The following is an 8,471-nucleotide window of genomic DNA, read 5'->3' on the forward strand; positions in this document are numbered from 1 at the left end:
TCTTTATTAAATGCAATATATCAAATATTCCTGGATATGTATCAGCAGCTCTTCATACAACATCCAATTACAGCTTCCTTTGCATCACTTCTTAGTGTGAAAGTGACACTAGACAAAATACATATATGATCTTTTTTTCCCTTGCAAAATGTGACCGATGTCTACTGATCTTTTTTTATTCTAGCTTTTTTAAAAAACAAAAGCTGGAAGCTTTAAAAATAGTGCTCTGCAAAATAATCCCAGGCTACCAACATTTATTAGGTTATTTATTGTGTTATGCAGCAGCCTTTGCACAAGATAGCGAGGGCCATGAATGTACAATTAAATCTTGTTTTGAATCTCCCAAGTGAGAACAAGGCCTAGAAAAAAGGAACCACTCAGATTATAAAATGTCAGAGGCATATTGATATAATTATCCTTAGAAGAAGATACTGTAGGAAATAGGATGGCTGGATTATTATTAAAACATCAGCAGAATCACATGACCAGTGAACCAAAAGCATAAAAACAACGCTTTCTAAATGAGGCTTTTCCCAAGAAAACTTGACTGTAAGAACCTGGGAAACTGCACTTTTCCTTGAGGCAAGAAAGGAAGGGTCAATCCAGCTTTAAAGGAACAGTGGCTGCATAAAACTTACATATTACAAAATATTAGTTTTCCCAAGGCGTATTGCTTGTTTCTCTTTAGCATTTTGCTGTATCTGGATGATGTAAAAATGACCATCTTGTGTCTTTTATTCTGCTTTTTTTTTCTGATTCCCATGCACTTTCTGGATGTTGCTGCTGGGGTGTGCAGGGGAATAATACAAAACTCCCAGGGGGACAGGGATTAAAACACGTTTTCATTGACATTTTTTAAATGTATGTAAGCATTTCTGTTCTTACTGGGTTTTTGTAAAACTGCTCAGTGCATTGATAATTGAATGAGAGACTTTAATTGGTAGGTTGCAGTTTCAAATCCAGTCTGTGTTAGTGGCAATCAAAAGGTGCTACATTCTGCTAGCTCTTTAGTGACCCATGTGAAATGAATTTGATGGTCTCAGTTCAGTTCTCAAGCATCCACCTCAATGAAACCACAAACACAATTGGCCCCTAATTGGCACCTTTGGTAGCTATCTCAGCACAGGGCTGTGGATTATATGGTCTTGGAGGCAATGATACTTTTGCCTTTAGAGCTGGTCTCTCAGTCTAAGCACATGTCTACGCAGGGGTTTAAAAAAAAATGCGGCTGGCCCGGATCAGCTGATTCAGGCTTGCAGGGCTCGGGCTGAAAAATTGCTGCGTAGACATTTGGCCTTGGCCTGGAGCCCAAGCTCTGGGTTCCAGCCTGAGCCCGAATGTCTACACAGCAATTGTTAGCCCCGTAGCCTGAATCAGCTGATCCAGGCCAGCCATGGCTATGCCGCTGGTCTTTTATCTCTGTGTAGACGTACCCTAAATCATCGTGGATTGAAGCACATCGATGGAACAGGCCCTGGGTGAAGTTTACCCTGCCACAACCTGTGTTGAACCTGTCCTGTAGATAAACAAAGGACTCCGATCTCTAGGGCTTTCAATCTGACACCCTTCACTGGCAATGAAGTCACAGGAAAAATTGAAAGAAACTAAAACTTGTATCCGTCTCATTCCCACCCCCCTTTTTGGGAAAAGTCAAAAATTGGGCCTAAAACCAGATAGCAGAAGTCACTATTACCTTGTGGCAAGGAGTTCCACAGGCTATTATTGAGGCCAGGAGTTTAGCAGGATTCAGAAAAGAATTGGACATTCATATGGTAATAAGAATATCCAGAGTTAGATATTAACAATTATTAAAGCAAGAGTTTTGGAAGGGCAATAAACCCTTGAGCTTCAAGGAATAAGCCAATCTCTACTTTCTGGGCGTTGGGAAGAGACTTTCCCAGTGGGCAGGTTATTCCATAACTGCCTCCTACCGTATTTTTTACACCTTCCTCTGAACCAGCTGACACTGGCCACTGTCAGAAATGAGATACTGTACTAGATGGACCATTGGACCAGTCTGGTAATTCTGATGTTGACCATGTCCCTTTAAAGATGCAGCTAGAATCTGAAAAATCAATGGCAATATTTGGGGCCCTGATGTTCTTGATTGATGGAGACTGGAGAAGTGGATTTCTAAGAAGTAGTAAAAAATTTGGAGTATGTGATTGGTTTTGGGAATGACTTAGAACCCTATCTAATCCCCTAGGGTCAACAGCAATCTTGAGATGCCACCATAAATTTATTTAGAGCAAAGAATGTTTGGCTCCCCATTCTTTGGCTTCTGCTAGCCACATGAGCTGCTAGGTTTGCGGGGGTATGCTGGGATTTGCAGAAGCCAGTGCCTAGGACAGTAAATAGAAATCACATTTCAAAGGGAAATAGTCTTCAAGAACAAACAATAATCTCTGTGGTAGTGGGTGGCACAGAGAGACTGTTTTTCCATTCAAGGCTCTTGCTTTTAAATGTATTTGTTTGAGATTCATTTAATCTGGTGTGGGAATAGAAAGTTTAACTGAAATTTCCTGTTCTAAGTTGTGGCTTAAGTGAGTTGCTGGATGAATCTAACTTGTCTTTCCTATATCCTCTTTCTTGCATTATGATCCTTGATTCTCATTTAGTGGTGAGTTTCCATTTCATGTGTGGGCTTGACGGAGGTGCACTGGCGACTGGTTAAAATCTGTGCTCTCTTCCAGGAAATCTGTGCTCTCTTCCAGACTTGCTCTGTGTCCTTGGGTAGGGTTAGTTGCTTTATACCTCTCTCTGCTTTGCTTTGCCTGGCTAAATTCTGAAAAGTGCTTTGCAGCCCTTAGATGTAGGACACTACCAATTTATTTTCCACCAGATGCTTCTTTGCTGGGCTGACAACCTCAGTTAGTTGGAAAGGGGAATGTTCTCCCATTCCTTTCAGTCTCAGAATCTGCTTCATTGTTCTTCATGCAAACTGGCTCTCTTCCTCTTTTCTACATTCCTTTCCAGAGCTGCTGGAAAGTCCTAAAATGTCTCAGACACTTTAGGCCCAATTCTTCCCTTTGATCTGAGCCCCAGCAAATTGGCAGTGGCACTGGGAAGTTTCCTGGGGGTGCAGTGGGAGACAGAACACTCTTCCCAGGCTGAGTAATGGTAGCCTGCGTGTTACAGTAGTGTCTACAGATGTCATGTGGGTAGGAAGTGGCCAATTAATCTGTATATTTGCATCGTTGGCTCCAACCCATCCACACCCCCACTCCAAGACCATGACTCCCTCCACAGGCAGAGCAGAAGGAAGTTGCCATGGTGGGAATATAGGAACCAGTAGTTCCATTGACATCAATCCCCTAATTAAAGGCCTTGCTGTTCTACAAATTTCTAGATCATCTTGCCCACACTTTTATTTGCACTAAACTGAGTGACCACCTTCTTAATGTATAGAGTTTCTTCCAAGATTCTAGGACTAAATTCTCCCCTCATCTAGACCCCGATTGACTTCAGTGGAGCTGCCGGAATGTAAACCAGAGAGCAATTTTGTCTTTAAAGTCAGAAGCACTACCATGTTTTTCTTCTTCCTCAGCCCGTTCACTTTGCTGAAAGACCGTTGCACCTTTAACACAGTCTACAATAATGCCAAAATAAATCCTTTAAGCGTTTGTCTGTTTGTTTTCCCCCAAGGTTCTCTCTCTTCTGGGGAGCACATTGTAAATGTTTATTGGCATGGCCCCATCTATCCTCTGGTTGCCTTACTAGCAGAGCATGGAAGTGCTAAGTGATGTGGTCCACTTCTGATAGTGTCCAGAGCAGGTCCTTGTATCTTGCTAATAGAGCTAATCCAACAGCCAAGAGACACAATATTTTAAAGTCCAGAGGCGAATAAAAAAGCAGTTGTTTTTCCTCCTTGAGCTCTAAAGTCACCCTCAGGATTAAGATGGCGCAAGGAAGTTCTGACTCATTCCAGAGCTCCATCTACACAACTCCCCTTCAACAGGTGGCTGAGAGTCAATGCACTCAGCCAATGAAAACACAAATCATGAGCATTTCATCAGAACTATCTCCCATTGGCTGACTGGCACTTCAGCTAATAATCCCTCAGAGCCAGTTTACCACCAGAATGCTGCAACTATGTTGTGCTACTATAAATCATTCTCTCTCTTTGAGTATATTGCATCACGCCAGCCACCCGAGTTCTTTCTTTAATTGGAATTCCTATAGCGGATTTAGTCTTTCCAAGTTAAGCGCTGACGTGGAATATTTGTAACTTCTGCGCTTCACAACTAGCCCGTCTCCTGGTTATTCTTGTACCATTTATCTCATTGGGATCGTGTTCTTTTTTTTCAGAGATGACCTCTCTCACTGACAGTCCACAGCTCATTGGGTCTTGTATTCTCCCCCCGCCCCCTGCACCTCCTCCTTCTGGCATGCTAATAGCAATTCAAACTGGTTGTTAACTTCTACTCTGCAGTTGTCACTGAGCCTTTCCAAGTTAAATATTACACATGGAAATTAGAACATGCTTGGCACCATCTTCTGTTGGAGGTGAAATCCACACATTAGGAGGTGATGGTCACAACCAAATGTCAGCTCTGGAGAGGTCCAGCAGATGGGAATGCTCCATTCTGCCTGTGTATTTGTTTAGACAGATTCCTTTGGAAGCCAGTGCTGCAATGGTATTGGCAAACAAGACGGATATGGAAGTATGAGGAAACGTGATGCACATGAAGTGCTTTCAAATAACACTTTGAAGTTGCACAAACAGTGGATGTTTCTATTTGATTAAACCCTATAGCAGCCAAATCCCTTTAAAAAAAAATCTAAATGGCTGTTCACTCAGGTGGTGGAGAACAATGCAAACAATCTCAGTTCATCATCTGCCTCTGGAAATGAGTCAGGTGGAACCTCTTGGTTACTCAGTTATTGGTGGAGGTTGCTGGGAACAAAGTGTCCGGAATTGTAGCTATGCGGACCAGAATCAATTTCTCTTCTCTGGGGCTTGCTCTTCCTTGAATGAAAACAAAATCTATGTCTGTGACTTGATGTATCAGGGCCAAGTTCAGCCCTGCAAGGTGCTCTATGGGCCACATTCAGCAGTGACCTTGGTAAGCAGATGTAAACAGCAAAGTGGTGTAACTTGCACCAATTTTTTCAGTGGGCAAGGACAGTTAACATGAACTACATGTCAAGGTAGCTGAAAGGGGCAGTAGGGACAGCATTGAAGGTAAGAAAGTGGTCCCGAATCTGATCTCTGCTACACCAGTGTCGCTCGAGGGATGTCAGTGAGTTACTCCTGATTTACACTATGAGAGTAGAATCAGTCCCAGCTACTTCACTTACATCACACCTTATGCTACCAGGGCCAAATTCACCCTCTGGTATAGGCAGACACAACTTGGATTGATGTTAACAGAGTTGTCTCTTGATATCGGGATTAAATATAATCCCCACTGAATACAAAATGGCCATTGCACAGCCACCAAATTGATACAAGTTACACTACTTTGCCACTTACACCCATTTTTAACCAATGTACACTGATTGCACTTAAGCTAGATTTACATTAATGAACCTCTTGGCTACAGTGAAATTACTTACATCAGTGTAGATCAAGAGTTCCAAACCAGGCTTCCAATGTGACATGTACACCACTTTTTATATAATTTCTATGCTTGCTCTGCTGTGGATCCGGTGCTCAGTATGCTGCTATAAATCAGAATGACTCCACTGAGCTACTTGGATGTGAGTCATCCCAATTTACACTGGTGTATCTGAGCACAGACTCTAGCCTGGAAAGCAACACTCACACTGGATTAGCAACACTCACACGATTCTGCAAAAGCAACATCCACCACCAGGCCCCAGCCTCATGCACCCATCTGGCTGAGGAAACAGTGCCATGGAGCAGCAAAGCAGTCGGGGGAAGCGGGGGATGAAATAATACAGATCACTGCTAGAGAAACAGTTAATACAGCCTCTAAACTCTGTACAACCCTCACCCCAAAACACAGTGAGGTGCTGCATACTAAAAACTGATTCATAAAAAGTCCCCTCCTGAGGCCATATTTCTCAGGTTGCATTCCTTCTAGGGCTCGCTTGTGTACTGTGCCTGTGTCAGGCTCCGCACAAAAGGTCCATCTTGCCCAGGCATGTGCGTGTGTGCTCAGTCAGAATCGGATGAGTTCGGACCCTCGGGAACGTGGGCACTGGAATGAGAGTTCCAGGACATTCTGGCCAGCAGCATAGTGAGGTAGCAGAGAGAACTAACCCTTCTCAGCAGCCTGTGCCTTTGCACTCCAATCCCTACAGCTGCTTGTGGTGGTTGGGTTACAGCAGTGTCTAGACACTTTGACCAAAATCAGGGCCACTCTACAGACACACTGAGGCCATGCCTACACTGTGGGGACATTAGCAGCATAGCTATGCTGTAGTGTAGTGTGATAAAGTTCCTCCTCTACCTGGTGGGTCCCGCGCTTATTGGCAGATTTTGCTAGCCTCAGAGAGTTACAGTAGCCCTCAGTTTGGCCTCTTTCGTGGCTCAAATCTGCTGTTCACTCAGATAACCTCATCACTGGCCCGTATGGGGGAAAAAAGAGTAAGAACAGTCCCCGCAGTTTCTGCTGATCCACCATGTGGGTCAGGGAACAGCCCAGAAACCTTCCCCTCCGGTGGAACCTCCTGTGTTGGATCAGGAGTTGGGAGGTTTGGGGGGAACCCGGGCCCGCCCTCTACCCCGGGTTCCAGCCCAGGGCCCTGTGGACTGCAGCTGTTTAGAGTGCCTTCTGGAACAGCTGCGTGACAGCTACAATTCCCTGGGCTACTTCCCCCTGGCCTCCTCCCAACACCTTCTTTGTCCCCACCGCAGGGAGGAGCGCCGCCAGCTTTTTTGCTGAAATGCCGCCCCCGACAGAGGCAGCAGAAGGTCCCGCCCCTGAAATGCTGCCCCCGACAGCCTGAAATGCCAAAGATCCGGCCGCCGCGGTTGCCGCCCCCCAAATGTTAGCACCCTAGGCGACCACCTAGGTCGCCTAATGGGTTGCGCTGGCCCTGACCGCAGGACCTTCCTCCTGATAATTGTTAACACTTGTACTCCTCAGTCCTCCAGCAGCACATCCTCTCACTCCCAGCTCCTTACACACACCTCACTAACTGGAGTGAGAGCCTTTTTAAACGGGGTGTCCTGATTAGCCTTAATTAATTCTAGCAGCTTCACAATTGGCTACAGGTATCCTAATTAGCCTGCCTGCCTTAATTAGTTCTAGAAAGTTCCTGAGTGTTCTCGAATAGTCCCTGTTATCTTACTCAGGGAAAAGGGACCTGCTTAACCTGGAACTAATGTATCCATTAACCACTCTCTTGTAGCCATCTGGCCTGACCCTGTCACAGTAGAGACAGCCTACAGCGATGGAAGGTGTTTTCCCATTGCTATAGGAATTCCACCTCTCTGAGCAATTCTTCTTTCAACCTAGCTGCATCTACAGCAGGAGTAGGTCAATGGGGAGGGGGGGGTGCATATTTTTTTTCCATACTGCTGAATGCCATAACTACATCACCCTATGATTTAAGTGTAGACCAGGCTTGAGCAAAGTCTCTGCCCCAAAGAGCTTACACTGTAAATTGACAAGGGAGATGAAGGGGGGGAAATAGGCACAGACAAAGGAAGAGACTTGCCCAATGTCACACAGCAGGTGTGTGATAGAGCTAGGAATCGAATCCAGGTCTCCTGACTCCCAGTCCCAGACCATGCTGCCTCTCGTAACAATACCTTGTTCTTCCATACCACTTTTCATCCATGCATCTCAAGGTGCTTTACCAAGGAAATCAGTTTCATTATCTCCATGGTATTGATTGGGAAACTGAGGCACAGGTAGGGAATATGACTCCCCTCAGATCACTCAGCAAACCAGTGGCAGAGTTAGGAATGGAACTCAGGTCCCCTAGTTTCAGTCCAGTGGCCTTTTCCACTAAGCCACCTGATATATGAATTGTCTGCTTGTTGGGGGGTTAGAAATTCAATAACGTGGCTACAAGAGGAAAGGGAGGGATAACAGCATGAAAACACAAATTTGTGGAAGGTTTGGATGAGCCCAAATCCAACCCCCAGATCTGAACAATCCCAAACTCTGGGGAAACTCCAGACCCAGATATGAACTTTGTGCTGAACGAGCTCTTGTGAAAAGCATTACGTGTTCACAAGGCTGCTCAAAGCATGACCAAGAGTCAGAAGCGGCCCCAGGAGTCTTACGGTATGGCCACCCTCACCCTTAACACGGAGGTGCTCCCTGGGGCAGCTACGCATGCCAGGAGCACACAGTGCTCTGCCTTGCAGCCATGTAGCCTAGGCAGAGCATTGCTGGCTGGGACATGTAACCTCCGAGGACTGCATGTTTGTGCTGCACATACAGCTGTGCAGATGAAAGGGTCTGATCGTGCGAGGTGCTGAGCCACTGACTTCATTGGAATTGAGAGTACTCAGCGCCTGGTGGGATCAGGTTCTATGTGTGGGCTTG

The sequence above is a fragment of the Malaclemys terrapin genome, chromosome 19, assembly GCF_027887155.1.
Source record: "Malaclemys terrapin pileata isolate rMalTer1 chromosome 19, rMalTer1.hap1, whole genome shotgun sequence".
In the NCBI taxonomy this organism is placed as follows: domain Eukaryota; kingdom Metazoa; phylum Chordata; order Testudines; family Emydidae; genus Malaclemys; species Malaclemys terrapin.